The sequence below is a fragment of the Oryctolagus cuniculus genome, chromosome 14, assembly GCF_964237555.1.
Source record: "Oryctolagus cuniculus chromosome 14, mOryCun1.1, whole genome shotgun sequence".
In the NCBI taxonomy this organism is placed as follows: domain Eukaryota; kingdom Metazoa; phylum Chordata; class Mammalia; order Lagomorpha; family Leporidae; genus Oryctolagus; species Oryctolagus cuniculus.
In genome coordinates, this window is record NC_091445.1 from 73,771,110 (window position 1) to 73,787,081 (window position 15,972).

Sequence of the window (15,972 nt, forward strand, 5' to 3'; positions counted from 1 at the left end):
CTTGAGTGATGACCTGCAGGAGCTGATCCTGCTCCTGATTGGAGGAGAGCAGCGTACTTGGCATGTGGGTAGCAGAGTTGGGATTGGTGGAAGAGGACTATAAAGGAGGAGAGAGACAACATGCACCAGGAACATCTATCTGAAGGAACACCTGTGCAGCCCCCGAGAGAGCCGGCCGGCGGTGTGCCGCTCCCCCGCGGAAGTGGGGAAAGTGGCAGGGGGCACTGCCCTTCCACGGAGGTGGAAGGGATGGTAGCCAACCCGGGAAGAACCAGCAGCAAACCCGGGGAGGGCCGAGCAGACGAAAGAACAGCGCAGGGTCCTGTGTCGTTCCTCCGTGAAGAGGGGGAACGACAGGACTCTCTGCTTTTCTTAATGAAATAATATATTTCTTAGTTTTTCTTTAATGGCCAAAGGCTGATAGTCACTAAGTACTTTCCATTGTTCTGAATCGGACAGTAAGGAAGAACATTACTCACTCCCACTCATTGTCCCTCTTCATGCCAATAACCACTATGTATACATACCATACTGGAATCCTCCATCTCCACATGTCTAATAACTATTTCTTTACCCACTTCTTCAACCACATAGTAGTGAGAGAAATATGGGAAAGATAATCTCACTAAGAGTAACAGCAAATGTGGCCCTGATTATCCTGCAAAACCAATTGGAATGTTTTATTAATAATCCAAAGGAGTGAATTTTTGCCAGGAAAAAAACACTTGGCAACATTACATTGCCAGCATTAACAGAATGAGAACAGTGAAAGAGGAACAGAGGAACAAATGAAATAGTAGATATATAGAGAACAAATAACAATATGACAAATGTAGCTCTGTCTCCATCAATAATTATATTTAAAAGTGAAAAACACTTTTGATGGAAAAATATGAAAAGCATATATCATGCAAACAGTAACCATAAGAGAACTGGAGTGGCTGCATCAATGTCAAACAAAATCAACCTTAAGATGAGTACAATTCCAAGCTTGGGAAGATTCTGATCTTTTGCGGGAGACAGAGGCCCCTGGACTTCCACCAACCATATAGAAATTCTACAGTTTCTCTAAGGTCAACGTTAATGTCCTCAAGATTCTCAAGGTTTTATTAGCAATGAAATGAAACTTGAACTAAGGCCTAATCTGTGGAGTCACCTCACTGAACCTGCAGTTCAACATTGATGTGCAGGAGAATCCCTAACCTGCACAGCTTCTACTTGCAATGGTCCAGGTCCTACCCTAATGGCAAGACTCAAAGGGCAACCACCATAGGCCACAGACACCCAGGCTGTGAGCATTTCACGGACTAATGTGGTTTGATCATGTGCTAGGCTTTAGTTTGTACATGACTGGCAAGTCTTGGCTTGAATAAAATTTTCTAATAAAAGCAGCAAATATCTATAGATTTAGTGTTCAGCTTCCATTTTGCTCAGCTATTTTGTTTTTATAGATTTTTGTTAATTTTGGTTCTACATAATGATGGGGTACAGTGTGATAATACATATATTCAACATGTAAAGATTAAATCTAGGTTTTCCCTCTCTTGGAAGCCCCTCTCCATGCTGCTCTGGCTGGAGGTCTTTGACTCTAATAAATCTTTTTAAATCTCTCTGCTCGTCTGTTTGGAAATTATTCTTCCAAGTGAGTCAAAGAACCAAGGTATTAAAATGTTCTCCACCACCATTTTCCCATAACATTTTGGTGCCATGACTCAGATTGCAACTCCAATGTGACATGGATCCCATTCAAGTTTGACGCCAGCCAGCGTCGGATCATCGCACCGGTCTGGTGAGCATGCAGACCGCTGTCACTTTTTTCAGAGAGTCTTGCTCTCCTTCATAGTAATTCTCTCATAGTTTCAAAAACACCGGGTCCCTGTCAGCCAGGTGAAAGTGATCAGTGCGGCTGCCAGTCTTAAGACCCAGGGGCGAGGCTTGCTGATGAAGGCCAGGTCAATCCCTGGAGCGGAGACTCTATCCTAAGTCCTCTTCTCTTCGCTGTGGATTGGCCCTTCATGTGGGACTGGAAGAAGGCCTTGAGACAACTGATGGATTCTGGCTGGGGCTACACCCCGGTGTTTCCAGAAGATCTCTTGACCCGGGCACCAGACCCTGATGGCCACAATGGTGTGGGGTGGGGAAACGCATTTTCTTGCAGGGAGCAAGTCCCCCGCCCTTTTGGCATCCTCACGAGTGTAAAGCCAGAGGCTCCACTCTTCAGGCTTCTCGTCTCAGCTCTGGGAATGTTCACTGGTCCCACTCAGCTTCCTTTTGCGGGGATCCCGACATGCGGGACTGGGTGTTTGGCTAGTTAGGCTGTTGCCAAAAACGGCATTCTGTTCTTCCTTCCTCGGAGATTACTTTGTCGATGAGACTGGACACAGCCTGGAGCAAGGCCGTGGGCTCTGGGCTCCGTGCCTCAATGAGTTTTTCCTTTACCCCAGATCTCGACAAAATCTCTGTCTCTGTTCCTCTAAATGTTTTCTGTATCTCATCAGGTGTCTTCAGTTCCTACAAACACGATTTCCTGGTCCCATTAGGGAGTATTTGCTAGACACTTTGTTCATCGGGTCTGTTAAAGTTTAGTTATCCTGTTTGCAGACAGGTGGCTTTTTGATCTAAACTCCCATTAAGTCCCCACGTGGCCCAAACTTGTATAGATAAGTCTTAGCATGTCTCTGGTATCTTCTATCTTCCTTCTTAAGTCTCCTCTTTTGGGTCACTTCTGTCTGGCCCTTCCTATGTAGTATATACCTCAGAGGAGGTTTACTGGGGAGAATCTTATTCCCCCACTCTGCTTCTTTGTGACTTCACTTGCCTAGTCACCAATCCAGGTAGTAACCAGGACTGTCTCTCTTTCACCAAACTCTAGCTTAAAAACACCATTGCTAAGGCTCTCTCCATGAAGGCTCATTGTCGAAATCAGGCCTATTAGATGAGACTCAAGGTTAAGAAGTGTAGAACAACGACTTTTCCTTCTGTAGAGGAACAAAGCGGCAGTGTATGTTTGACAAGGCAGAGGCCCAGTCTAGCACATCACTGGTAAAGGGAACTGATCACTCCATGCATGTGCTATTTTTGACAAATATATGCCTTACGCTGCCGGCGAGCAAGGCCAAGCGAGAATGAGTGACACATGCTAATCCCACCCTCACCTTCCTCCCTTCCCTGTGGGCTTCAGTGCATGTCTGGATGCCACAGGCAGCAAGGGAGCTTTGAGAGACATCTCAAACTCAGGAGAGAGAAGACGCTTCTGTTTTTATCCTCTCATTCCAGCCAGGCGGCAAACCATCTACTTTGAGATCTCTCTTGCTCTCTCTCTCTCTTTTTTTTAAGGGATTGAGATCTCTTTGACCCCTGAGCTTACAGAAAAATGCCTCATCTTCTGCACCACCACCTGGCCTATTTACAAGCTAGAGGATGGAGAAGTTAGCCTTAAGTGAGTTGTGAAAAGTGCCAGCCCCTCTACTCTGACTCCCTGTCTCAGAACTGTCTCCTAGGTGGCCTCTTGCCTCTGTTTCCCTGCATGTGCTCCGACATGGATTAAATTCTTTTCCCGAGTATCACAGAGTCCTTGGGTCTAGTTAGTGAGCCACCAAGATTCTCCTGTGATCATTTGTGACTGTTGTTGAGGCTTTTAAACCCAGCAGAGGAGAGTTTTTTAATCAGGTGACCATTGCCCCCATGTTGTAATTTTACCAGGGGGTTTCTAGGCTAGAATCTAGGCCCAATAATTTCAGATGCTATTGAATACTTCTTGAGACACCTCTCAACCTGACTCTTCATCTCTAAGGTTGGTTTGACTGACAGCCCCACTGTTAGACACTTCCAGTACTGACTTTTGGTTTTGGGGGATAAGGTTATTATCTCTTTGCAGGGCCTCCAGTTTTTCTCTCTCTACCCTGCCTCTTCACCAACTCTTACAGGAGCCTCCTTGTAGGTCATTGCCCTTTTTTCTGCCTCCTATTGGATTCTCCTTAGGAATCTCTGGAGGGGTGCCCACCTTCTCTGGTGGATTCCCTCTCCCATTAAACCTAGCATAATGGTGAAAAATCTTCAGTGTGGACTTCTTGTCCCTGGCACAACGGCCCCTAGCCCAGTCACCGAGACCCATCTCACAGTTGCTGAGCATTTTTAGTTCAGAAGCAGTCACCAAGTAGCTGACTGCTGACTAGGCATCACTAGCCTAAGGTGTAAAAAGAAAAGCAGACTCAAATTCAACTAGAATTTAAGATGTCTTTGGTAAATAATAATCTCGTGCATGAGAAATTGGCTCAGCTGTAACTGGACACTGGGTTTAAAGAAATTTCTCTTTTGAATCTAGGAAGATCACTGCCTTTGAAAAATATTGCACTGTAATTTGCCAAACTTGTTTTGCACCTTGGTTTAACAGGTTTCTGATGAAACAGCAATGGGTAATCAGTGCTTGCTATGGTGTGACAGCAAATTATTTCTTAGCTGTCCGCTGTGCACAGACTTAGTTACTTTTACTTCCATCCCCAAGAAATACTCTGCAAGCCTTATAGTATAAAGAAACAAGTAGTTTATTTAAGTAGCAAATTTTAAGAAGCAGGGCAGAGAGAGAGAGAGAGAGAAAGACCTAAGAGTAGGTACTCAACCTGGGAATTTACCACTAGGCAATCTTCACACAGCACCGGAAAAGGATCCATACTGAGAACCAAACATCATCAGTAATCATCACGGGCAACAAACAGCACCGGCAAAGGATCCATACTGAGAACTAAGCATCATCAGTAGTCATCACAGGCACGTTCAACGTCCAGCATGACTGTGTGTCCCCCCGGGATGGAACAGCAGCAGCAGAGGCTTGCTCTGGCTCCCTCATAAAGCCCCCAAGGACAAGGGTGGCCCATTGCCAAGATTTTAGGCAAGCAGTGCGTCCTGTCTCAGATCTTGGCCAGAGAGCCGAGACACGAAGCATGCCCACCTGTTTATCAGAAACATTCCTTTATCCTCCTCCCTGGGAACTGGCCAGGCTCCCAAGGAGCAGGAGAAGGTCATCCGGCAGACAAGTTACTTATTTACTACAGCCGAACCTAGATAGAAGCCTCTTCATCCTAAAAATTTGTCCTTACATATGGCCTCCCTAAGGTGGATTTTGCAAATTCTGGTTAACTGATTTCTAACTAGAGTTTTATAAGAAGGAGTAGAATTTGATATAAATATAACTTTGACCTTAATTCAGATAGAGGTATGATATAATATCAGCAATTTCAGTTATCTAGGTGTAATTGCTAAATGTAAATTAGGTAAAGCAAATGAGATAAATGTTTAAATGTAAATTTTGGTATTCTTAGCACCTTATATTCTATGGAAAAACTATTTAGGTTTGCTAATATGTTTTCATAAATTGTCTATATGAAAATAGTTCAACACAATTTGAAAGTAAGATTGAAATTCAGTAGGCCAGCGCCACGGCTCACTAGGCTAATCCTCCCCCTTGCGGCACCGGCACACAGGGTTCTAGTCCAGTCAGGGCACCGGATTCTGTCCCGGTTGCCCCTCTTCCAGGCCAGCCCTCTGCTGTGGCCAGGGAGTGCAGTGGAGGATGGCCCAAGTCCTTGGGCCCCACACCCCATGGAAGACCAAGAGAAGCACCTGGCTCCTGGCTTCTGATCAGCGCGATGCACCGGCCATGGCGGCCATTGGAGGGTGAACCAACGGCAAAGGAAGACCTTTCTCTCTGTCTCTCTCTCTCACTGTCCACTCTGCCTGTCAAAAAAAATAAATAAATAAAATTCAGTGAGTGTGTTATGTAGAAAATTGTTGTCTTAATTTGGAGATTTTTTTTTTTTTGACAGGCAGAGTTAGACAGTGAGAGAGAGAGAGAGAGACAGAGAGAAAGGTCTTCCTTTTTCTGTTGGTTCACCCCTCAAGTGGCCACCTTGGCCGGCACGTTGCGGCTGGCCCGCTGCGCTGATCTGAAGCCAGGAGCTTCCTCCTGGTGTCCCATGCGGGGGTCTCCCATGTGGAGGCAGGGCCCAAGGACTTGGGCCATCCTCCACTGCACTCCCGGGCCACAGCAGAGAGCTGCCCTGGAAGAGGGGCAACCGGGACAGAATCTGGCATCCCAACCGGAACTAGAACCCGGGGTGCCGGCGTCACAGGCGGAGGATTAGCCTAGTGAGCCGTGGCGCCGGCCAATTTGGAGATTTCTAAAGGGTTATTTCAAAATGCAAATCAAATAAATCAGCAGATGGAAAGCAAAGCTGTTATTCTATTTGACATAGAACTAGAATCTGATCCTCTGTTAAAGCAATGAGGTTTTTGCAATGCATATATGTTAGTAATTATTTTTGAAATAGTCTTAATAATCTGTTTAAAAACTGCAACATCTCATTTTAATAGTTTTTGTTTAATTGGTGACTCTATCAGTTTTCTAGCCAGCTCCAATAAGCTATTTTCTCTTCCTTAGTTATGACTTTGTTAAAATTGTTCAATGTTATGGGATAATTCCATGTGCTAATTTTTTATTTACGATTTTTGGGATGACCAAACAGATTTCATGTTCTGCTGAAGTAGTCTATTGTGTTCTCTTAATGTCTCTGTTAATTTTTGATTGTTTAAAAACAGCTGATTTTTTTTATTAAGAGCTATGGATTGTTTATATGTTTATTTTAAAACATTTGAGTAATCACTTTGTATCAGTGATCAAATCTGGTCTATATTATGTCATGATGTTAAGGGAATCTTATTTCAACTAGATATTTTAAGCCTTCTTGGCATCCCTGACAGGCATTCAAAAAACCAAAGTTTCAAATTATTTGAACTTTGATATCTCCAGCTGGGCCCCTGGAAATATCAAAGGATATGTTTCTCATCTTGTAAAGACACCAACTAATAAGGCTATTTGGAGTATATTAAAGGTACTGTCAAGATGTGAAGTGGTACTAAATTTTAAGTTATGATAACATAAAATGCTTCTGATACGAATGTCCAAAAGTTAAAAAGTCTAATGATCTTGTGTTACCAGACATGATGGTTATCTTAAAGAGAAAGGCCCAGAAGCCTAAAAGGGATGATTTATAAAATTCTACAGGTACTTTCAAAAATACTATATGTAGTAAGCAAGTGTCTCTTCTTGTTAATTAATGAGTTTATAACTTAAAGCATGGCTATTTAAAGTCTTTTGTCATGCACAATTTTGTATGTCAGAGTCACTGCTCATGAAGTTAAAACATTATTGGTTCTGTGATTAAATGTGCCCTCTTTTAGGTTCCAAAGGTCCTCTTTTTCATGACCTCTGTTGTATTCAATACTTTGGGACAGTTCTGTAAGCAGATAAAGCCAATAATGTACTACAGGTTTCAACTTAGATTAATTCAGATTACTAACAGCAGAAAGTAATTCTAATTGATTGATGGTAATTTTTTTAAAGAAAAAGATTTTAAGAAACTATTACTGAAACTGCTTTATTGTTCTATCTTGTATGTTATGTTATACATGTGTACATATTGTATGTCTACATGGGAAAAATTATTAAAAGCCCTGTTTTATTTAGCTTATAGAGAAAATATCACTCATAAATTTAAAATGCTAAGTTAATCAAAGATATGTTTTTGATTCATGTGACCTAAATCTCTGGACCAGATGTTTTCAATTTGTTGGTAGAAAGAAACTAAAAATGTTTAAGTCATTGATATGTTTATACTTGGGTTTGCTGGTCAAACAAGTTACACTTGTGTTAGATATTTAAGCAATGTTTCCAAATACATGTACTCTTGAAATTTTATAGAAGGCATTGGACCTTTTTGTAAATATTTTCATAGTTGTTATTTAACAGTTAAAAATGTTTGCTAAATTTTCATTTGATATTGTTCCCTCTTTTCTCTATTCTCCTCAAGATGGGAAACAGATTCTATTCTGAAGGACTCTCTAGGGTATACAATTTGATCTTTAGACCTTATAAAATGGATGGCTAACACTTTCCTGTAATAATAGCATAGCCAAAATGAGAGCTTAAATTATGATTTCGGCTGGTGCCGTGGCTCACTAGGCTAATCCTCCGCCTGTGGCGCTGGTACCCCGGGTTCTAGTCCTGGTCGGGGCGCTGGATTCTGTCCTGGTTGCTCCTCTTCCAGTGCAGCTCTCTGCTGTGGCCCGGGAGTGCAGTGGAGGATGGCCCAAGTGCTTGGGCCCTGCACCCACATGGGAGACCAGAAGGAAGCACCTGACTCCTGGCTTCAAATTGGTGCAGTGCGCTGGCCATAGTGGCCATTTGAGGAGTGAACCAACAGAAGGAAGACCTTTCTCTCTCTCTCTCTCTCTCTCACTGTCTAACTCTGCCTGTCAAAAAAAAAATATGATTTCATGGCTAGATTTACTTTGCCATGGGTGCAATAAACTGGCAAAACTTCCCTTTCAGACCAAACGAAGGGTCTGCAATACAGCTTTCCTCATGGGCATTGTCTACCTCAAAGAAAAATCACTATCAGAACATGCCTGTGACTATAGATTTCTAGTTTAGGCCACCAAAGATTAGGGACAGAGCACCCCCTTGACTTTCATCCTCTTAAAGATTTCCTCTGGTTGGTTTTAACAAAGACCAGGAGAAAGAGGAAGCTAAGCAACAGAAGCAATGTGAAGATAGTGGCAGGCCATTGATGGCTTCTCTACACAGTGATCTGCCATCAAGGAGACCCAACAGGCCAGTGCACTGCATTGGTTTTTGATGCAGAAAGCCAGGGCTTCAGCAGAAGTCAGCTTATGAAGAGCCCTGACAGCTCTGTCAGCTAAGAGTTAGGTCACTGGAAATGGAACTGACTGGAGTTGAAGGGTCAGAGCCGCAGTCTTATTGGCTCTAAGCTGAAAAGCCCCTCATTCAGTCCAACTTCCAAAGGAACCACTGCTGTCAAGGGGATGCCCAAGTAGAGTCAGCCACACCACAGGCAGAACTGTATGTTAACTAAAAATGTTTTGCTTTTAGAGATGCCACCTACCTTCGCTTTAAGCCCGCTCTCCTCCCAGGCCAGCTGGGTAATGGAAGTCAACATGGTGCCTTCCCTAAGGAGGTTCACATAAATAGGTCTGGACCTCATGTATACCTGGCCAGGCCTTAAAGCCCACCTGATCATTATCAAGTCCTTCTGTCAGTTTCTATTTGCCTCTCAATGGGAAAAATTATTTGTGGTTTAGACACCACCTTTCTTTAGTCCTCTACTAATGACTCTGTCCTTAGTTTTAGACTCTGTGAGAGAGCACATGAATGAAGACAGGTTATTTAGATGAGAGTCATTCATTTTCTGACAGAGGATATGAATGGGACAATGTGAAGCAGTAATATAGTAATAGGAGATAGTTTGGAATGAAAGTGATGGAGAGGAGTGAAGTTTCCTGTTTTTCTGAGGAGAGAGGGGGAAAGGAGGGAGGAAGCCTGCCTCTCCATGCCGCATTGAACCTTACACATTTCCAACGTAAGGCCTTGTCATCACATTGACAACACTAAGGTGGCGATAGGATTCTTTTTTCTGTTTCACAGATGATACAGCTGAGACTCAAAGAGGTTAAGGGCTAATTCAAGGCTATAAAGCCGGTAATCATTGTATATATGAAATATATGAAATATATGAAATCTGTTCCCTTTATATAAATTTTAAAAATACATGAGGAGAAAAAAAGCTAGTAAATAGTAATGCTAAAATAAAAGCTAACTTTAATCTGATTCTGATGTTATTCCCTCAGATATAGGAACTTGAGAGGAAGTCACTATCAGAGAAGTGAAAACACAGAGGTACAAACAACAACACATTTATCTTTGTAGTATTTGGCACATAGTAGACATTCAGTAAATATTTTTTCAATATGAATGAATGAAAGATCTGATAAATTGTATTATTAGTCAGGAGACCCATAACAGTATATGTCTATCAGACACACACAGAGACACTTCTTACAAGGAAACTGGCTCATATGCGTATGGAGTTGAAGTCCCCAGAGGTTCTCTCTGCAGTCTGGAGACCCTGAGCAGCCTGTGGTATAGTTCCAGCCCCAGGCTGAAGTTCTGAGACCAGGAGAACTGATGGTGCAGTTCTAGTGTAAGTCCAAAAGCCTGAGAACTATAAGCAGGGATGGTGTAAGTCCCAGTTTGAGGGCAGGAGAAGACTAGTTTCCCAGTTCAAGCTCTTAGGCAAAGAGAGTAAATTCTCTCTTACTCTGTCTTTTGTTCCATTCAGGCTTCCAACAGATTGGATGAGGGCCACTGACATTGACAGTCACAGGCAGCCAACTCATCACACCACACCCAAATAAGACAAATACCTTGCTGTAGCCAATAGAGGATTTCTTTATTCTGCTTCTGTGTCCAGCCTATGAAAATCCACTGCTAACACTGCTGAACAGAGTGCTCTAAACCCCTCCTGGTTCTATGTGCTGCCAAATTCTCAAGTTAATGCTTTGCTCAAACAAACTCTGATAAGTTTGATGTGTCTAAAGTTGTAACTTTTGCATTTAACTTTTAAAAGATTTATATCTAAGTTTTTCTTTGTATATATATATATATTTCCCAAGAAATGAAGTTATTGTGTACAAAGTAAAAATAATTATACTACCAGCAAGCTTCTTATCAGTTACACAGAATTAGAAGTAGAAATTTAAGAGAAAAGGAAAATGATTTTAGAATCCCAATTCCTTCCCCATTTATTTACAAGTATGAACAAGAAATACTGATATCCTAAGATTCAAAAGCATGCCACTTATGGGTCCATTTTTGGGGGGAAGGGGTACAATACAAATTACCTTTGTCAATTAAAAATATTAAAATAACAATAAAACATAAAATAGAAGAGGTCACCTATTCTGGGAAATGCAGTCAATTGGAATATATTTTGAAAGATACTGTTTTTAAAAGACATTCTTGAAATAAGAGACTATTAAAATATATCTTTAAATTTAGAATTTTTACTTATTTTAACCACAAGGTGAAATGGAGTGAGTTTAATTTCCTGAGAAGACAATATGTCCAATGGTAGATAATTTGACTACTGCTGTCGCCCAATGAGACTGTATTCAGTTCCTAGAAACTGATTTTCTTGGCCCGTTTGCTGGCTTTGGTCACAAGCCAGTCTCCCTTGTAGAGTTACATCTGCATTCTAAACTGAAGCCATGGGGTAAGATATCAGTTTGTCCCTTTCTTTAAAACAAAAACAAAACAGAGTCATAACAATTTGATAAAATTCCTTATTTCTAGTGGATTCTATCCATTCCTTGTAGGCCACGATGGTGTCACAAGACCATTCCCAATTGCAAGGAAACAGAATAAGCAACTTCAGCCTCTGTATTAGGAAAGAAGCTGGGTGAGATTAAGTATCCAATGATTCAGTTTGTCAAGTCCACTCTAGCATTATTATCTTGTTAAGTTTGTATTCATATCTGAGTTAAATTTCAGGCCAGAAAGGATCCCTTGGAATCTTTCAAACTCTAAATTTTGTGAAAGTATGAAGGAAAAATTAAAACATTTTCAAGATGTTCTTCATAATATGTCATGGAGCTCCGTAATGCTTATCTAAGACTCATGAAATTTAAAGCTCTAAAAAACATACATTGTTTTAAAATAAATAATGCATTATTCGTTTATTAAAAGTATTAACTCAGCTGCAAGTGTTATGCTACAGTAGGTTAAAGTGCTGCTTTTGACATCTGCATCCCTAATCTGAGTGCCAGTTTGAGCCCTGGCTCCTCCGCTTTCCATCCAGCTTCCTACTAATGCACCTTGGAAGGCAGTAAATGATCACTCAACTGCATCAGTCCCCGCCACCAATGTGGAAAACATGGATGGAGTTTTGGGCTCCTGGTTTCACCTGGCCCAGCTCTAGCTGTTGTGAACATTGCGAGAGTAAACCAGTGGATAGAAGATCTCTCTCTCCCCCTCCCTCCCTCCCTCCCTCCCTCCTTACCTCTCTCTCTCTCTGTATGTCTTTCAAGTAGATCAAAATAAATAAAACCATTAAAAGTAAAATATTAATTCAACATTCATTCTATGCAAGTAGGATATTAACTTAAGATTCACTCCATGCAAGTAATGTTACCCCCTGAAAACTTGAGAGCAATCAAAATTGCCTTAAAGAAATATTAAAAGATGCTTTTTACACAGAGGAAAATTCTTTTCTGACAAGTTTTTGGAAAATGTTTTCTGCAGAGCTGTGAGTCAAATGTCAACTGTTGAGTTCAGGTCTCTCCTGCTCAAGGAACTCCTACCTCGTGGTACACTGTGATTTCTCCCTTCTCTGTATTCCACTGGTAGTTGTTGTCTGCCCCAGTCCTATGGCACTAAGTGGAATTTTAACTCTATACATACCCTCCCCAGGCCCTGAAGCAGGTAAAATTGGATGTATATTAATAGTCACAAATACCCTTGAATGTATTGACACTGTTTGTGATTTGCAGTATCCCTATTCCTGGTCCATGAAAACAATCCCCTCAATTATTTCTGGAAATCCCTAAATGGCTGTGTTAATGGCTATCATGAACACAGAAGCTCAGTTACCGAATAGTATCTGCCATTTTCTTCCTTCAGTTCTTGCCCCAGGTATCTCTTGCTGCTGACATCCTAAATAAAAAGATGCTGCCTTAGAAGTACTTTGTGTCAACCTGGTGATCTCCCACATTAAACACATTTTTTAAAAAAACTACCTCTTCTTTGTTTAGTCCACCAACAGGAGCAAGGCTTGTCTGTACACAGCTGGATCATTGCTTTATCTGTCCCCTCCATTAAGGTAAGCTCATTCCTCAGTCCAGAATGCAAACTGACTCCCAGTGAATTCTCGCACCCACTGTTCAGACCAGCACAAGCAATGCCCAAGCCAAGGCTCTTACTGTATCTTATCCACAGGCCATCAGCTTCTCACAGGGCAGGATGCAGTGCACATTTTTTGCACCCTCACTCTCGTTTCTATGCACTAGTTGGCCACAACAGATGCTCAGCAAATATGTACTGGACTGAATGCAACAGCATCTACTTAGCAAGGAGAAAGGACTACTTCTCACTGCACAGAATTCAGAAGTTGACTGATAGTGAAAATAAAGAAAAACATCAGATTTTCCCAGAAAATGTTGTTGGAACTGCATTGCCGGGACTGTCAGGGAGACATCCTTGGGTTGACAAAAATAAGAGAGGAAGAACAACTGCTTCAGACACCCAATAGTCTAACTCTACAGTGAGGCATTTATGTTGAAATATGATTTTCACTAATTGTAAAAAGAACATCCATTCTCTTTTATCAGTTTCTGGCCAAGGCAGACAAATGTGCTTAGATAGGTTGAAAATGTCTTTTAAATAAGTGATTAAATATGAAAAATTAGTCTCTCTTCTTTCCTTTCCTAGACATTGTGGCATTAATATTGGCATTTTGTTTCCTTAAATTGCATCCTAAGATTCACTCCCACCACAGTTACTTCCGCAGACAGCATTACTGTAACCCAGACTTCACTTCACTTAGTTCCATTTCCATTTTCTTTTTAATTTGAATTGTTTAAATTTTAAAGCCATGCATGACTATGGAGGTATAATTTACAAAGAGTTAAGTTTATTCCTTTTAAGTCAAGAGTGCTATGATTTTTGAAAAAATATGCACAATCATGGAATGACCTCCACATTCGAGATACAAAATATATTACAGTAACTCCTGAAAGCTTCCTCATACCCATTTTAGTCAACTTCCTTACCTCCTCCAGCCTCTGCAACTGATCTGATTTCTGGTCCTTTTGTTTTGCCTTTTCAAGGATGCTAACCAATGGATTCATAAAGCATATAGCCTTTCATATACACCATTTTTTCATTTAATGTAATGTGTTTGCAATTCACACATGTTGCAAATATCACTTTTTTATTGCTTTTATTGTTAAATAGTATTCCATTGTATGGAGGTATTGGGTATGTTTGCTTTCTTTCTTGTCTGTGATACTTGTTTGCATGGGAATGGATTTGTTTACATCTTACTGTTTTTTTTTGTTTTCTATTTCCTATAGAACTAGAAACATCAAGCATTGAACTTGTTTACACACCTTGGATTGCTCAGGCAAAGGCATACTCCTATTCTACGTGCTGCATTAACAGTCTACTGCGTTTATGCAATTTTTTTCCTTATATAGTAGTTTTGAAGAGTGTTGTCTGGAATTTTAAATCTCAGAAGTATAACTTAGCTACAGAATGGAGTGGAAGGGAATGGAAAGGGAGTGGAAATCAGGGAGACCAGGGTCTGTATCCCAGGCCTGACATGTACTAGCTGTGCATGCTTGGACAGGCAGCTTGCCTCTGGCTTTCAAAAACAAAAACAAAAACAAAAACAAAAAAACTTCCTTATTCACACAATGGAGATCATAACAGCTCATTAAGGTTTTGGGAGAAACCAGAATTTTTAAATATTTAAAGTAATAATAGATATGGCATTCTTAGCAAATAGTTCTCTCACTGCCCCAATCTTAGCTGCTTTTCCTGAATAAGTTATTTGACATGTATACCTTTTTAAAAATTATTTCAGGCAACAATAAAGTTAATTTTCCTTTAAATTCCTTATAACTTACTTGAATTATTTTATTTTCAAGATTTATTCATTTAATTTGAAAGGTAGAATGACGTAGAGAGAGGTAGAGGGAAAGAGTTCTTCCAACCACTTTTCACTCCCCAAATGCTGGCAAAAGCCAGGATTGGGCCAGGCTGAAGCCAGCAACCAGGAACTTCATCTGGGTGTCCCCTGTGGGTGGCAGGGACCCTGTACTTTAGCCATTGTCTGCTGCCTCCCAGGTGCATTAGCAGGGAGCTGGATTGGAAGCAGAGGCAGAGGTAGGACTCAGTTGCAGGCAATCCAATATGGGATACAGGTGTCCTAAGCCCCAGTTTAATCCACTGCACCACAATACTTGTCCCTCTGTAGGATTTAAAGCAGGTGCTTTGCTTTACTCAAATTAATCTTGTCCTTTGAAAGACCTTTCTTCTTGAATCAATACTTAAATTTCATACCTTGTCTATCTTGTGGGAATTGGTTCTTCCCTGAATGTTCATAGCTCAAAACTATGTAGGGTTAAGTTAGATTTTCCCTGTAGACATCTACATTGTCCAAACTCTCTGGTTATCTTGTGTACCTCCTCCAACCAAACACACGAATACAAATGCATGCTTGCCTGCCCACAGACACAATAAGCAAAAATTATACATGTACATTCTTTTAAAAAGTTAAATATTATTTGAAATTTTATTCAAAGTAAAAATACATAATTCTAAAACTTATCAAATTGTATAGCATAAATACATAGCTTATTATGTGTTCATCATAACAATGCAACTGTTAAAGAAAAACATGATAGTTATTAAAACTTTAAAGAGTATATGTGCATAATATATATATATACAGATACATATATATATCAGAGGCTTGTGCTAGGACAGGAGCTGAGATTTAGTCATCTAGTGGAATGAGTAAGTTAGGAAAGAGGTTATTGCAAGATTTTCAACTTAAATCCAAGTGAAAGATTATGTTAGAAATTACAAGAGTTTGTGAGATAGAAAGTCTGGAGGAGAATTATGCAGGGAATCATGATCATAAAATGGGTCAAAGTTTGTGAGCTGGTAACAGGAGCTATTGCTTTCTATATAGAATATGGGATGTCGAAGCAGAAAGGATTTAGATTGTGATTAAGACTGAGATTCCTGGCAAAAATTAAGCTGAAAAATTTTTGAGGCTTTTTCGGATTCACTGATTTCGTTCTTTTGATGTGTCAACAAAGTTCACTGGGCCAGTCAAAAAATGCTAATGGTAAAATTGGCTCTGCCTGAGTTCTTGATCTAAAGGGACAGTTTCAGATCTAAACAGTGCAATCAAAATTACTTCAAAATCAAATAGGATTTAGAGTGTCACTCATGAGATACACTCAAATTAGCAAAATGATTGAGCAAGGAGCGGGGCTTGACTTCAGAAAGAAAAGCAGGTACCTGAAGAATCAAAAGTTGTGTGTTCTTGG